This window comes from Hyaena hyaena, unplaced genomic scaffold, assembly GCF_003009895.1.
Source record: "Hyaena hyaena isolate Hyena2069 unplaced genomic scaffold, ASM300989v1 scaffold_111, whole genome shotgun sequence".
In the NCBI taxonomy this organism is placed as follows: Eukaryota; Metazoa; Chordata; class Mammalia; order Carnivora; family Hyaenidae; genus Hyaena; species Hyaena hyaena.
Genome location: NW_024080743.1, coordinates 2,271,955 through 2,288,276, shown reverse-complemented (window position 1 = coordinate 2,288,276; position 16,322 = coordinate 2,271,955). Strand labels below are relative to the sequence as shown.

At 35.7% G+C, this 16,322-nt stretch overlaps 1 protein-coding gene across 6 annotated transcripts in view; it reads left to right on the top strand.

Moving 5' to 3' along the window:
- The window catches only part of EVI5 (ecotropic viral integration site 5), a 233,517-nt gene that overhangs the window by 181,171 nt on the left and 36,024 nt on the right, over nucleotides 1-16,322 (top strand). The gene's annotated exons all lie outside the window — the stretch shown is intronic.

Sequence of the window (16,322 nt, the reverse complement as noted above, 5' to 3'; positions counted from 1 at the left end):
AACTATTTGTAAAAAAAAAAAAAAAATGTACTCCAGTATCTTAATGTTTTTCATAAACACTTAGAAGTCTTTTTTTTTATTTTTAAGGAAATGATGCCTCTTGTATTGAAGAAACACTGCATTCACAGAACTTTTTTTTTGTAGCAGTCATTTATTTGGGCAATTAAAATTAAAATTCAAGGGACACAGATTTGGACAGAAACCTGACTCCTGTTAGAAAATATATAAACAGTTGGGGCACTTGGGTGGCTCAGTCAGTTAAGCACCCAATTTTGGCTCAGGTCATGATCTGTATTTTTTTTTTTTTTATCAATTTCAGCTAAAGTTTAAGATTTAATATTCATTGTTATAGTTTTCCTTTGAGTTTTTTAAGTTAAATGTATAATTTTACAGAAACAGTTCTTTCTCTTTCTTATAAAAGCTGACTGTACGTACCCCAAGATTTTAACATTGATCAGTTATTGGACATATGAATAGAAATGATTGGATTTTTTAAAAATTGTTTTTCTCTACTATTATTCCCCTCTAGCATTTAAATTCTTCTATATAACAGGTGATCTCCCAAATCATAAGCTAAAGGTGATAAATTTTTGATAGAGGAGCAGGAAGAAAAATGATTTAATAACTGTATTATTCACAGCCAAACCAAACCATTCGTTGAAATTGTAATGAAGAAATTAATTTTATAGTATAAGTTATTAGTTTCAAATGCACATTATTGATACTGTCTTTATATAGGCTGTCTTTGATTTATCTTTGTTTTCTCCCTTGACTTCATATGGGAAGAGATTACTTCACTAATAAGTAATTATAATTGGCCTTCTTCTATAATTGATAGAAGTGGCTGGCTCCCTATCAAATTCCAGTACTATAGTAGTCTAATAAGTTGATAAAAACTCTTGTTGGCAAAATCAGCTCTTCATGTGTCCTTTAGACAAATGAGAGAAAAGCATGTTTTATCAGTGAAATGAATATATAGGAAGCTGTCTGGCCATCTGATGCTAAGGAAGGAAATTTTGACAGCTAAGGATTGTATTCCCCAACTTTGTCTTACTATCACTTTTTATGGAGGGTTCAGGAAAAGATACATGAGTAACATAAAATTATCAACACCATTTTTAGGAAAACAATTCTAACACGTATCCTGCTGTGGTTTTTCTCACAAATATGGGAGTAGGAGTGGAACCTCATTCCTACCCCTGGCTTTTTCCTAGCTAGTCATGTGATTCTTGCTAAGTTAGTTAGCTACTGAGTCTGTTTAATCCTCTAGTGGTGTTGAATCTAGGCCATGCTTGGGACAAGCCACTTATGAAGACAATGCACAGGTACAGGGGCCATGCTAAAAAAAAAAAAAAAAAGAGGATAGCTTTTTTATCAGTCTGGGGGAAATCTTGCTAAGAGAAAGAATTGGTGATCAGAATCCAAAGTATGAAAATAATAGGTCTAGACCATGATAGTCTTCAAGCTGGCAGAAGAGGATCTCGAGAAATAACAATGCTGAGTAGTAGAATGACAAAAAAGATGAATTGATGTTTGCTTAGATTTAGAAAGGCTTTTTGGAACTAATTCTTTAAAAGTCTCAGTATCCCAAGACAGTACTCCCAAAGGACTTGTCAGGTTTTAACCTCGCATGACAGTCTTTATTGTTAGTAAACAGGATATCATCATATATCCTTTCCTCATAGGGGAAAAAGTGAGACAAAAGCTGTTTTACACTGCCCAAGAGCACCTATGTGGAGTTTAACTTGGTGATATTAAAAACAATATGCAGAATACAAAGCCAAGAAATAAAAGTGGAGATGAATCTTCCACTGAGGTGATAAAACCTCATGGTGTTGAGTATGAGGATATTAAAATATAGTGGTTCCAGCCATCCAGAAGATGAATCACATTTTTTTCAGCCACAGGATTTTCCAGCTGTAGCCACTGCCTCACTGAGCAAGGTGAAGCTGAATAAGTGGCTATTCAGTGCGTTCTTGTTATGACAAGTCCTCTCTTTTTGAGTGATATTTTGGTGACTACCCCTATGCTTTTTCCAGAATTTAAAATCATCTACCTACTACAGGGTCAATGGGTTGCTCAGTCAGTTAAGCATCTCCCTTTGGCTCAGGTCATGATCTCACAGATAATGAGTTTGAGACCCGCATCAGGCTTTGCACTGACCGTGCAGAGCCTGCTTGGGATTCTCTCTCTTCCCTCTCTCTCTCTGCCCCTCACCTGTTTGTAGTCTCCCTCTCAAAACAAACAAACAGGCAAACAAACAAACTTAAAATCATCTGCCTACTACATAGAATATTTTTGCAAAGAGATAAATGACAGGCTAAAAGGCTTTTGTGTGTGTTTAAAGTGATGTGAAGAATAGAGAGAGTTCTTTGGATCTCCTGTGATTGAAGAGTTAAACCTGTAGGTTAGTCTCTTAGTGAGAGGCAAAAAAAAAAAAAAAAAAAAAGTCACAACTACTAATATTCATTATGTATATCTTTTTATCAAATATATAAATAATAAAATAATAAAGTAAATATTTACCAGCATAATATATAAAATGCTGTCTTCCAGTGCTGTTCCTATACATTTTCTTAGTCTTGGCTTCAGATATTTAAGTTTCTGTGCCCAGACAAAGCTTCCGCCTTTAACCCAACCAACCATTAAATATACAGTATATTCATTTTATCCTGTTGCCTTTTGGGTTTGAAAAAAGGAATAAAAACAGTACTCGACTTGGAGTTTTGTTTGAATGGGAAATTTTTGTATTTCAGCTTGGATAATAGACAGTCTTTAGACTTGAACTCTTAAATATATTAACAGAGTCATGACAAAAAGCAGAGGAATTATTATAGATTAAAAGAAGGTAAAGAGATATAATAACCAAATGTAACCATAAACTGTGGTTTGATTCTGGATAGTAATAAACCATTTAGGACCCTTTAAAATGAAAAAAAATTATGTGGAAACTAATTTGACAATAAACTATTTGTAAAAAAAAAAATAAAAATAAATAAATAAATAAATAAATAAAATGAAAAAAAATTTTTTTTTTTTTTGAGAGAGACAGGGAGACTGAATCTGAAGTAGACTCCAGGCTAAGTTGTCAGCACAGAATCTGACACAATGCTTGAACTCCCAAGCAGTGAGATCATGACCTGAGCCTAAAGTCAGATGCTTAACCAGCTGAGCCACCCAAGCGCCCCCATTTAGGACCCCTTTAAGGGAATTTGAATAGGAGCTACATGTTCAATGATAGTGTGGTATCAAACTATTATTTTAAGTATGTTAATGATATTTAGCTATGTGAGGCAGTTCCTTGTTCTTAGGAAATGCATGCTGAAATACATAGTAGGGAAGTATCATATCTGCAATCTACATTTAAATGGTTCAGAAGATCTACATACAGAGAACAAAAGCAAATGTGGCAAAATAGTAATCGGTGAACATAACTGAAGAGTATATGATTTGATTCTGGATAGTAATAAACCATTTAGGACCCTTCTGTAGATTTGAAACATTTGAAAACTGAAAAGGCTAGAGGAAGATTTGCTCTTCTATAGATTTGAAAAATGAAAACTGAAAAGGCTAGAGGAAAATTTTGCAAATTCATGTAATAGACTAGGTGCTTTCATGTTTTAGGTTTTCTATTATCTCATCTATGCATCTGGCACATTAACTGAGTATTAACTGGCATTAAATTCTCTTTAAAGAACCCAAAAACTTATAAGCAAATAATCCAGTTGCATAGAGTATTAAAAAGTCTATGGCTTGAAACACAGCTTTTAAAATCTGCTATCTTCCTGTCTCTAAGGAAGTGTCCTTCCTGTGGCAAGATAGGGTAACTTATAACTAGCATTAAATACATAGATAAACAAATAAGAATGGACTCTTAGACATACCTATTATAATCATATGTAAAAAAATGAGGCTAAGTTTGTGAGTTTAAACAAACCTGAGCCCCTGCCTCCTCTTTTCTCACCTCCACAATAGTTTTTAATGTAATACACCATTAAACCCCTCTTTTTCTTCCAAACACTTGTTCAAAGCAAGCTAACATTTTACTCATCTCAGTTTTGCTGCAGTATAATACGTGAGAAACATGCTGCTTAGAGCTACAGAGGAAATCTCTCATATTTTTACTTAATTCTTCTAGCTCAGTGCACCACCACATTTAGTTGTTCAACTTTTTTAATTGATTTAAAAGATCTCTCTGATTACAGTGTCTGCTTTCTACTGTGACTGTATATACATTGCACAAATACGTATTCACTTTCTTCCTGCTGACTATAGTATTTACTAATTTTCCAGTCAACCATAGCAGAGTATGTGATATATCCTGGGCACTTTATGTCTCTACCTCATCCTCTCCTGAATTACAGCTCTGAGTGCTTGCAGGGATAAACCTGGTGAATGTGTATACCTAAAGTCACTAAAAACAGGCCAAGTAGTCAACACCACAATCACCGCTCTTAGCAAAATTTCCTCTACCCATATTTATGGTTATATTAAAGAAAATAGCTTTTTAATTCTATCAACCCATTGCCTAATAAAAAGTTTAGAAAGTTGGATCCCTTATTTACTGGCATATCTTCTCATAGATATTGATACTTTTAAGTTTTTAAAGAATTACTCAGCTGGTTCTCAAATCTTTGGTGTTTCTTCATTCTTTTGAAAAGTTATCTTAGTATTCACTCATAGGGATCATAAATGTGGGATTTTTTTCTGATCCTAAACATTATTTGGTTCCTCATCATACATTACTAAACTTTAAAATAACATTTTCTGTTTGAGAGCTAGGTTAACCAAGAAAGGGATTTGAGTTCAAAATTCAGCCAACCTCTGTAGACAGGGAACTGACCAGCTGAAACTAACATAGAAATAATATGAAGTGAAACTGACAGAATTCAAAGAAATTAATTTAAGAACCCTTACCAGTTTTCCTCTGTTTTTGTTTTAAAATATATTCACTCTGGGAATGTAGAGACTATTTGTAAATAAGTTTATATGTCTTGGTCATTTACCACATTTACTATTGGGGTGGTAGTTAAAAGAAACATTTACCTCTTTTTAAAATTTTTATTTTTTTATTTATTTTGAGAGAGAGAGAGTGTGTGTGAGTGTGTATGCATTTGAGCTGGGAAGAACAGAGAGAGAGGGAGAGAGAATCTGAAGCAGGCTCCATGCCAACAGCCCCACATAGGGCTCAAGCTCATGAACTGTGAGACCATGACCTGAGCCGAAATCAAGAGTCAGATGCTTAACCAGCTGAACCACCCAGGCTCCCCTACCTCTTTTTTTATATAAAAAAACTATAGAGTAAATTCTGTAATGAGTATAAACTTAAAAAATATTATTTGCGATTCTTTTAAAAAGATAAAAGTATTTTATAATTGGTATATAAATAGAATTTTGAATTTGTGTTTAAAAAACAGTGAATTTTCAAAGGTGGTACAACTGAGTATGTTTCAATTGTAGGTCCACACACTGGCTGTATCAGAACCACCACTCGTGTAGCTTTTAGAGTGTACTGATTTTCATGTCCCATTCCCAGATGTTTACAATTCATTAGGGCAGCAATAGATTCTCTTAATCTGTGTGTTTACAAAACTCCTAACCATAATCATCTTTGGCAACCACTGTTTTAACCATTTCCTAGGTTATGTTGTTTATATTATTGTATTCATTTACCTAGCCATATATATATATATATATATATATATTTTAATGTTTTATTTATTTCTAGGAGAGAGAGAGACAGCGTGAGCAGGGGAGGGTCAGAGAGAGAGGGAGTCACAGACTGAAACAGGCTCCAGGCTCTGAGCTGGCAGTTAGCACAGAGCCCGACGCGGGGCTCGAACCCACTAACCGCGAGATCATGACCTAAGCGAAAGTCGGACGCTTAACCGACTAAGCCACCCAGGAGCCCCTAGCCATATATTTTTTAAATGGTAAATTTCATGTATGTATTTTATCATAATACCTAGCCATATTTAAAAAAAGTATTTGTTAGGATGTTTTTATTGAAGATAACAGAAAACTCAATTCTGGATTTATTTATGGCTTAAATAATAAAGGGGCTTTATTGGTTCATGTACCTGAAAAGTCCAGAAGTAGGATATACTTGAAAAGTTTGGTTTGGTTTCCAGCTTGTTGCATTAGGCATGATTCTGAAGGCTCTGCTTTGCTTGTCATTTTTCATCCATAGGAGGTTTTTTTCATTGTGTTATAAAGGCTAACAAATGAGCCTTATATGTGCTTGTATAATATGCAGAATAAAAAGCTGTAACCCATAATTTCCAGTAAAAGTTTTAAGAGTCACACAGTTTAAGCAAGACCAGAACTAGTCACAATGCAAACAGATAGGATTATCCTGTTTGGTTTAAACCCTCCCTACCAATCAGGGCCTACCTATGGGGTTAAGGATGGGGATAATTCTTATCCTATGACCACTACATAATAAAAGAGAGAAAATAGATCTTGATGTAACAACCATGAAATCTACTCTAAGATATTATAGAGATGAACTATAACTCCCCTGCTCTAAAATGAGATTGTTTTAATAAAGTAATTTATAATATAGTATTACTTTTCAGTTTCTTAAGTTTCTAGTAAAATGTGAAGGAAGTACTAATCCTAGAGCAAAAGGTAGGTTTTAAATGAATAATAAGTAACCTTGGGAAATAAATATGCTTTCACATGTATAAATGAACTATATACAGTATGGACTAAGTGCTTGATCTCTAGAGTGAGAGGGTGCATATATTTTTTTTTATTGATGACTTCTAGTATTTTACTATAAAAATTTTCAAACAGAAGTTGAAAGAGTTGAACAGAGAACTTCACAAACCCACCACCTCCATTCTAGTATTAATATTTTTGATATATTTGTTTCATATGTTGCTTTATTCAATCCTTATCTATCTACCATTCTAGCTATATTGTTTTTGTGTGAGAGAGAGCGCAAGAGTGCAAGTGGGGGAGGGGCAGAGGAAGGAGAGAGAGAATCTCACCCATGTCCATGCCTAGCACAGAGCCCCCAGGCAGGGCTGGATCTTACCACTGTGAGATCATGACCTGAGCCAAAATCAAGAGTCAGATACTTAAACACCTGAGTCACCCAGGAGCCCCTTAGCTAATTTATTTTTTGATGCATTTCAGAGTAAGTTAAAGTTGTTATACTCTATTCCTAATCACTTAAACATACATATCTTTAGGTTATTGATGACCTTTTGACTAAGAGACCCATACATGGACCTCTATGGCTTAAGGCCTCAATATGAATTAGATTATTATAGACATCGTAATGGTAAGTGCAAAAATAATTACTGAAAGTAAGTTCCAAGGGTAAAAGTACCTTTAAGCCTTCTATAAATATTACTTTATGTTCTCTTAATATAAAATTTTTTTTATTGCATGACAGAAAGTTACATGTTTAAGGTCTGTTGAATGAAATTACAGAATATCAAGGTAATTGATGCATTAGAGTTCTTTAAGTTTGTTACTTACCTGATGAGTTTTGCTTAGGAAACCACTTAACTGGCAATCTGTTGTTATCAGGTAAACCAAAAGAAAACATCAAGAAAATGCAAGTTACTGGTAAATTTATTGGTATAGCTGACATTTTCTCACCTGCTTAATCAGAAAGAACTATGTGGACGTTGCTTGAAAATAGAAAGGTATAAAAATTTTTGCAGAAAAAGTCCTAAACTTTAGATAATTGAATAAACTGTCTCAGAAGTGAAATTAAATTGTTAACCACTTTTTAGAATATAATAGTTAACTGGATAATTTTGTCATTGTGTGTAGTTATTTAGTTACCTGATTTCAAGAGGATCCTTACAAGGCTTCAGTTCAACATTTAAATGAGAACCCATTTGCAGAATGTAAAAACCACAGACTTTTAGATAAAATGTTATGTGTACATTTTTTTTTAAATGTTTTATTTATTTCTGAGAGAGAGAAGGAGACAGCGCGAACAGGGGAGGGTCAGAGAGAGAGAGGGAGACACAGAATCCGAAGCAGGCTCCAGGCTCTGAGCTAGCTGTCAGCACAGAGCCCGACGCGGGGCTCAAACCCACAAGCCCTGAGATCATGACCTGAGCCGAAGTCGTATGCTCAACCGACTGAGCCACCCAAGCACCCCGTTATGTGTACATTTTAATTTGTTAAATAGCACCTAGGACATATCTGACTTCACTTCAGTTTTTGAAATATCAGCCATATTCCCTTAAAGCAGAGTATTCAATCAGAATACCTTATGCAGAGCTTTCTGACTGGTGTGTCTGTCATACTGGTATGCTACTAATGTGTGACAAGTGTGCAGGGATGGAGGTCACCTCTAGAGTGCAGAGCTGCTTAATTACCCTTCCTTTGCCCTCAGTTTGGTCAGTATACCTTACATGCTGTTGTTACAAACATTCCATTTCTTTATTGTAAAATTTCTCAATTGCCCTGTTTTTTATTAAATACTGCCTTTCCTCTAAAGAAATCAGGGTACAAAATTTTTGGCTAAGCTTTACTATAAGACTCACCTTTGGGGGAAACAGATCTTTAAAGTCACTTAGTTACTTTTTTGTTGTTGTTTTTGTTTTCTTTTTAAATTTATAGTTTATTGTCAAGTTGGCTTCCATCTAACACCCAGTGCTCATCCCAACAAGTGCCCCCCTCCATGCCCATCACCTGTTTTCCCCTCTCCCCCACCCCCCATCAAGCCTGAGTTCTCAGTATTTAAGAGCGTCTTGTGGTTTGCCTCTCTCTCTCCCTAAGTATTTTTTCCCCTTCCCCTCCCCTGTGGTCTTCTGTTAAGTTCTCCTCTTCCACATACGAATGAAAATATATAGTATCTGTCTTTCTCTGCCTGACTTACTTCATTTAGCATAATAACCTCACGTTCCATCCATGTTGCTAAAATTGGCCAGATTTCATTCTTTCTCATTGCCACGTAGTATTCCATTGTATATATAAACCACATCTCCTTGATCCATTCGTCTGTTGATGGACACTTAGGCTCTTTCCATGTTTTNCCTCACGTTCCATCCATGTTGCTAAAATTGGCCAGATTTCATTCTTTCTCATTGCCACGTAGTATTCCATTGTATATATAAACCACATCTCCTTGATCCATTCGTCTTTTTTTTTTTTTTTTTTTAATTTAAGTGCTCTCAATACCCAAACTCAGGACACCAAGATCAAGAGTGTCAGCCAGCTGCCCCACTTAGTCACTTCTGTAAAACAGATACAATGATTCCTGTCTTGCCAAACTATTTATCATACAGGTTTCCCTATAGGAAGGTATTAGTATTAATTATTGTTACTGTCCATTCAACAGCCTTTTAGACCTAAGGTATTTTGCATTCTTGCACTTCTGTCTTAGAACATTAAAACTTACCTTGAGCTTTGTTCATATTGAGAGTTTTATTTTGTCCTGCATGATATTATTGTTATGGGATATCCAAAATTTTCAAAAACTGTGCCTTCACTAGGGAACAGATTTAAAGGTAACTTTTCTAAATCTGATTCTAAACCACAAATCCATCTCCACTGCCTTTCCATCTCATCCACAAGGATTTCTTCTTAGTAGTCGATTGCACTTTCTATTTAATCAATAATTTTAAGGTAATTAATAGGATATGATGCTAAAATTAGACTAAAAAGACGTCAAAGAGGACAGCTGAACACATATACCCAAAGGAGTAATTCTCACCAAAGTAATCCCCTTTGGGAGTATATTTACTTAGTCGGTTGCTGCTGCTGTTTTTCAGGTCACATATGGGATTTGGAAAACCTTCTCTAAGAATAATGCCTTTATTTATCATATGTCAGCAAATATTCTCTCACCATATTCTTTTTTCTCTTTTCTACATTCTTTTCTTTGTTCTTGACTCACTTACTACTTATTCCTTCTGTTTGACATAATCCTTTCCTACTTTGGGAATACACAGGACTGAGATGGAGTAAGTCTACAACCAAGGAAAATTATGGGAAAGGGTACTTATGAAGCAGACTGAATATGGGTGATGGGTTTTATTAGTCTTTATTATATTACTCTTTTGTTCTATGTTTTTGAAATATTATATTTAAAAAGGAGAGTGAATAAAAATCAGATGCAGGCATAATTACATGTAAGCAGTACTAGACAATTATAAATTGATAATCTGAGTCATTAGCTTAGGGCCATAAATTAAAGTGTACTTTAGCATTTCATCCTCATTTTTTTCTTTTTATATTGCAATTCCCATTTAAATAAGTGTAAGCTAAAATAAATATCAGATAAAGACATGAGGTTTTTGAAAACAAATCCAAGAAAGCTAATTTACTTGATCCTTTTCATAAATCCCCATATATTCTTGCCTGCTTCAGGCAGTCTCCTGTTTTAGAGAACTATGGGGGGAAAATGTGTCAACTGTTCATGTAATTCTTAGGCAATTGTTGGTTGGCTCAGTTAGGAATAATAATAATATCTGTTAAACAGAGTTGTGATGATTACACGTAAAGAGCTTAGAACAGTTCCTAGCACATTGTCAGCCCCAGTCTCTCTCCTCAAGGGTTGCACAAAAGAATTAAATCCCACAAAATATAATTTGAGTAACTATTGTCTCATTTCTTCTGAGTGTGGTACATAGTACCACTATAGATACATAGGAGGAAAGTTAAATTATTATATACAGTGATGCTTTGGGCATTAAAGCTTAATTCCTTTGGGGAACCTCAATTGAGAACGTCTGATAAGTGCTCAAGATATGTTGGCTATTATTACTTTGTTTACAAGTAGCAGAAAATTATATTTAAACTGGTTTAGATAATAGAGGGACTTTGTTCATTCATATACAGTAAAACCTTGGATCACGAGTTACTTGTGCTGCAAGTGTTTCACAAGATGAGCTGACATTTCTAATAAATGATAAACTTGATTAACGAGTAATGTCTTACAATACAAGTAGTAGTACATGATGCCGAATGTCACCTGATCACAGCTGAGCCAGTGGTTTTCTCTCTCTCTCTCTCTCTCTCTGGGGATTGTGGGTGATTGTCTCCCGTGTTTGGATGCTCCGTCTCAGGCCACAGTATTTGGGATAAATCAGTGATTTTTCAGAATGTTGGAAGGTGCCCGCAACAGGTCTTAGGGTATTTTTTGTCACTTCAAAGCACCTATGGACAGTCCTTTGGTTTTCTACACAAGAGTAAGCTTAGGAATGCTTTGCTTCATTCTAGGTCAGGCTGACTACAGATGTAGACCCTTTCCTCTGCTGCCTTATTGCCAGTTACATTAAATAATTTACAGTATGGGGCACCTGGGTAGCTCAGTCGGTTAAGTGGCCAACTTAGGCTCAGGTCATGATGTCGCAGTTGGTAAGTTCAAGCCCCGCATCGGGCTCTGGGCTGACAGCTCAGAGCCTGGAGCCTGCTTCAGATTCTGTGTCTCCATCTCTCTCTGCCCTTCCCTGCTCATGCTGTGTGTCTCTCTGTCTCTCAAAAATAAATATTATAAAAAATTTTTAAATTACAGTATATAAGAGTTTATTAATACTGTACTATAGTCAACATCTGTGCAAGCATATACAATGGTCCCCATGCAGAAAAAGATCCCATTGAGCCCATAGATAGCAGCGATTCCATTAGTGATAGTGAAAGTCGTTCTTCATAGTAACCCTCCTCTCTGAACCAGCCACAAAGGTTTTCAAAGGTAAGTGCAAATTCATCTGGTTCAGTGTGTCATTCATGTCCATTGTTTCTTTAGTGATTTTCTATCTAGTTGATCTATCCATTGCTGTAAGAGGAGTGTTAAGGTTGGTGGGAATGTAAACTGGGGCAGCCCCTCTGGAAAACAGTGTAGAGGTTTCTCCAAAAATTAACAATAAAACTCCCCTATGACCCAGCAATAGCACTGCTAGGAATTTACTCAAGGGATACAGGAGTGCTGATGCATGGGGGCACATGAACCCCAATGTTCATAGCAGCAATTGCCAAATCATGGGAAGAGACTAAGTGTCCATCACCTGATGAGTGGATCAAGAAGATGTGGTTTATCTATACAGTGGAATGCTACATGGCAATGAGAAAGAATGAAATCTGGCCATTTGTAGCAACGTGGATGGAACTCGAGAGTGTTATGCTGAGCGAAATAAGTCAGTTAGAGAAAGACAGATACCATATGTTTTCACTTATAAGTGGATCAGGAGAAACTTAACAGAGGACCATGGGGGAGAGGGAGGGAGGCAAACCATGAGAGACTCTTGAGTAGTAAGAACAGAGGGTTGATGGGAGTGGGAGAGGGGAAGAGGGGTGATGCTCATGGAGAAGGGCACTTGCTGGGATGAGCACTGGTTGTTGGAAACCAACTTGACAATAAACTATGAAAGAGGGGAAAAAAAGGTAAGTGCAGGTTACTTTATCTTTCTGTATCTTTTGTATTTTCTTTATTATTTTTTATTATGTTACAGTATTATAATCATTTTTATATGACCATTTTTGGGTTGTGGAATGAATCACCTGAATTTCCATTATTTCTTATGGGGAAATTCGCTTTCATATACAAATGGCTTGGATTATGAGCATACTTCTGAAACAAATTATGCTTGCAAACCAAGGTTTTACTGTAAATGAAAAAAACAGGTAGGGAAGGCTTCAGAGCTGGTTTGTTTAGGAATCTGAGTCAGTATCGCTGCTGTTTTGGTTCTGCCTTTCTCTGGTCAAACATATTTCTTCTTTTTTATTTGAGTATAATTGACACACGTTACATTAGTTTCAGATGTACAACTTAGTGATTTGACAAATTTATACATTACTCTATGTTCACCACACGTGTGAATCATTTGTGCCATGACATTGCTGTTAGAGCGTCATTGATTATGTTCCTTAAGAGCTGCTTTTTTTCATGTGACTTATTTATTCCATAACTGGAAGCCTGTACCTCCACCTTCCCTTCACACCTTTGCCCAACCCCACAAATCTCCTTCCTTCTGGCAACATCACTTTGTTCTCTATATTTACAGGTCTGAATCTGCTTTTTGTACATTTATTCGTTTTTTCATTTTTTTAAGATTCCACTTCCAAGTAGAGTCATATGGTAGTTGTCTTTCGTAGTCTGACTTATTTCACTTAGCATAATAGGTCCATCCGTGTTGTCTCAAATGGTACAGTCTCATCCTTTTTTATGGCTATGTAATAGTCTACTGTGTGTATATGTACACATACACACACTACATCTTCCATCCATTCATCTATTGATGGACACTTAGGTTGTGCTCTTCTTGGCTATTGTAAATAATGCTGCAGTGAACATAGGGGTGCATATACCTTTTTGAATTAGTGTTTTTGTTTTCTTTGTGTTAATACCTGATAGTGAAAATATTGGATCAAATGGTTATTCTATTGTTAATTTTTTGAGGAACTTCCATACTGTTTTCTTTTTTTTTTTTTTAATATTTTCATTTTCACCACAGAGTTTATTATGATGCTTTACACATTAGACATTTATGTTCTTTTTTTTTTTCTACAATGGATGTACCAATTTACATTCCCACCAGTAGGCCATGAGCATTTCTTGTATTCCACATCTTCGCCAACACTTGTTATTTCTGGTCTTTTTTATTTTAGCCATTTATTCTGAGAGGTGTGAAGTGATACTTTATGTGGTTTTGATTTGCATTTCCCTGATGATAAGTAATGTTGAACATCTTTCCCATGCCTTCTTTACAAAACTGTCAGATTCTCACCCCGTTTTATAATTGGATTGTTTGGGTTTTGGTGTTGAGCTGCATAAGTTCTTTATATATTTTGGATATTAACTCCTTATTAGATATAGCATGTGCAAATATCTTCTCCCATTCAATCAATAAGTTGTCTTTTTGTTTTGTTGATGATTTTCTTTGCAGAAAGCTTTTTATTTTGGTGTAGTCCCAATAGTTTATTTTTGCTTTTGTTTCCCTCACCTTAGGAAACATATCTAGAAAAATGTTGCTACAACCAGTGTCAGAGAAATTACTGTCTGTGCCCTCTTCTAGGATTTTTATAGTTTCAGGTGTCCCACTTAGGTCTTTAATTAATTTTGAGAGAGAAAGAGAGAGAGAGTGTGTGTGTGTGTGTGTGTGTGTGTGTGCATAGTTTAAGTGATTCAGTTTCGTTTTTCTTTGCATATAGTTGTACAGTTTTCCCACATCATTTATTGAAGAGACTGTCTTTTCCCCCATTGTATTCTTTGCCTCCTTTGTCATAGATTAAATGGCTATATAATAATGGGTTTATTTCTGGAGTTTCTATTATGGAGTTCCATTAATTATGTGTCTGTGTTTTGTTGCCCATACCATTACTGTTTTGATTACTATAGCTTTGTGTAGTGTGTATCTTCAAATCTGGTGGTGTGATATGTCCTGTTTTGTTCTTCTTTCTCAGTATTGCTTTGTCTCAAGCTAGTATTTCTAACTAAATTTTAAAAATAATTTTTTTTCTTAAATGCAAGCTTATGGCTAAAAATCATAAGGTGTCTGTTGAATATGTTTATGAAGCCTGGCACATTTGGAATATAATTATTAAATTAGTTTTTTTTTAAGATGCTTATTTTAAATTAATTTCCACACCCAGTGTGGGGCTTGAACTCACAACCCCAAGATGACCAGCTGAGCCAGCCAGGTGCCCCTAAATTAGTTCTTTGCTTAGGTGATTATATGTGATATTCATGTGTTCAAATATATAAGAAAAGTTGTAAAGCCTGTAGGAACAATAGTTGTTCTTTTGTATCTATACAAATATTAGTTAAACTGCTTCAGCAGGCCCTATTCCAGTAAAAGGTTTTTAAGCAGGTGGCCAAAAGGAGAAAAACAAAAAACCAAAAGGAGTGGGCTTATAAGAATAGCTTGATGAAAGGATTTGAAGAACAAACTAAAGGTACATAAGAATGCAATTGAGATGGCAAGGACAGTTCGTGCAGAAAAGCAATTCTGTTGGTATGATACCCTGACTTTATAGGGGAGCCACTCATTCTGTTACTGGAGCAGTTCTAGTGAGTTCTTTCTGCCAGGGATGTTGGGAGATGTGTAGAGGAAAGTAGAGCATGCACTTGGCTGCAGTGACAGGACCAAACCAGGTCCAGGGTCCTTTCTTACTGTGAATGGAAAGAGCAGTAGAGAGCTCCACATTGAAAAGTGCTCTGTGTTACAACTCATTACTCTCAAGGTAATTTTACAGGACCTACAGAACATTTTATTTATTTATGTATTTTTAGAGAGAGACTACAAATGGGGAGGGCAGGGCAGTGAAGCAGGGAGAAAGAGAGAGAGAGAGAGAAAGAGAATGAGAATCTTAAGCAGGCTCCACGCTCATCACAGAGCCTGATGCAGGGCTTGATCTATGACCCTGGGATCATGACCTGAGCTGAATTTAAGATTGGGATTCTCAACCAGCTGAGCTACCCAGGTGCCCCTCTACAGCACATTTAAAAACCTACTTTTAAAAAACCTACACATATTTAGGTAGCACTAAGATAACTTTTATAGAAACTTCAAAGCTCTTTCAAATTGAAATGTGTATCTTCTCTGTAGGTACTTGAATGATCTTCAAGTTGCAGTCTTAAGAGATAGTAACAAGTATAGAACAGTGTATATAGTGTCTGTAGTATTAGTAAAAATATGTGTGTGTATACAAATATGTTTGGATACATATATACAAGATATCCTGAGAAGATTACAGTAAAAAACTGTCAACCATGATTGTCTCCATGGAAGGAAACCAAGTGATGGGTGACTGTTAAAAGTAAACTAGAACTTTGCTGGTATCTGGAGTTACTCAGTAGTTTTAATAGATGTCTCTGGATCAGAGCTTCCTAACATTTTAAGCAACAACACATGGCTTTTAGAAATAATCTGGTAATATCAAAAACAACTCATTTTTTACTCTCTAATAAGCCCTATGTCTTAAAAGTCACATTTGTTTTCAGAAGGTATAAGAAAAAGGCAGCTTCGCCCCTTCCCAATTTATATCCTGGAAAATGATCACATACAGTTCTGAAACTAGCTCTTAGAATTGGAACACCTTTTAATCAGCCATATCTAGAACCCCCACCATACATTCCTAAGCTAATTAAATAAGGGACTCAGAGCTGTCCTTCCCATTTTAAGAGTGGTTTGCAGAACCTTTTCTTTTTTCTCTTTCTTCTCTGGTCACCAAGCAAAAGCTCATTCCCATTGTAGCTGTGGGAGGCTCACTGCCTTATCAACTAAGCATTGAATCTCTTGTGGTATGGATAGAAAATCATTTGTCCTCAAAATAAGAAAATGCCTTTGACAAATATCATATGTTTGCACGTATAGGAGGATTAGGAGGAACTTAACGGAGGACCATGG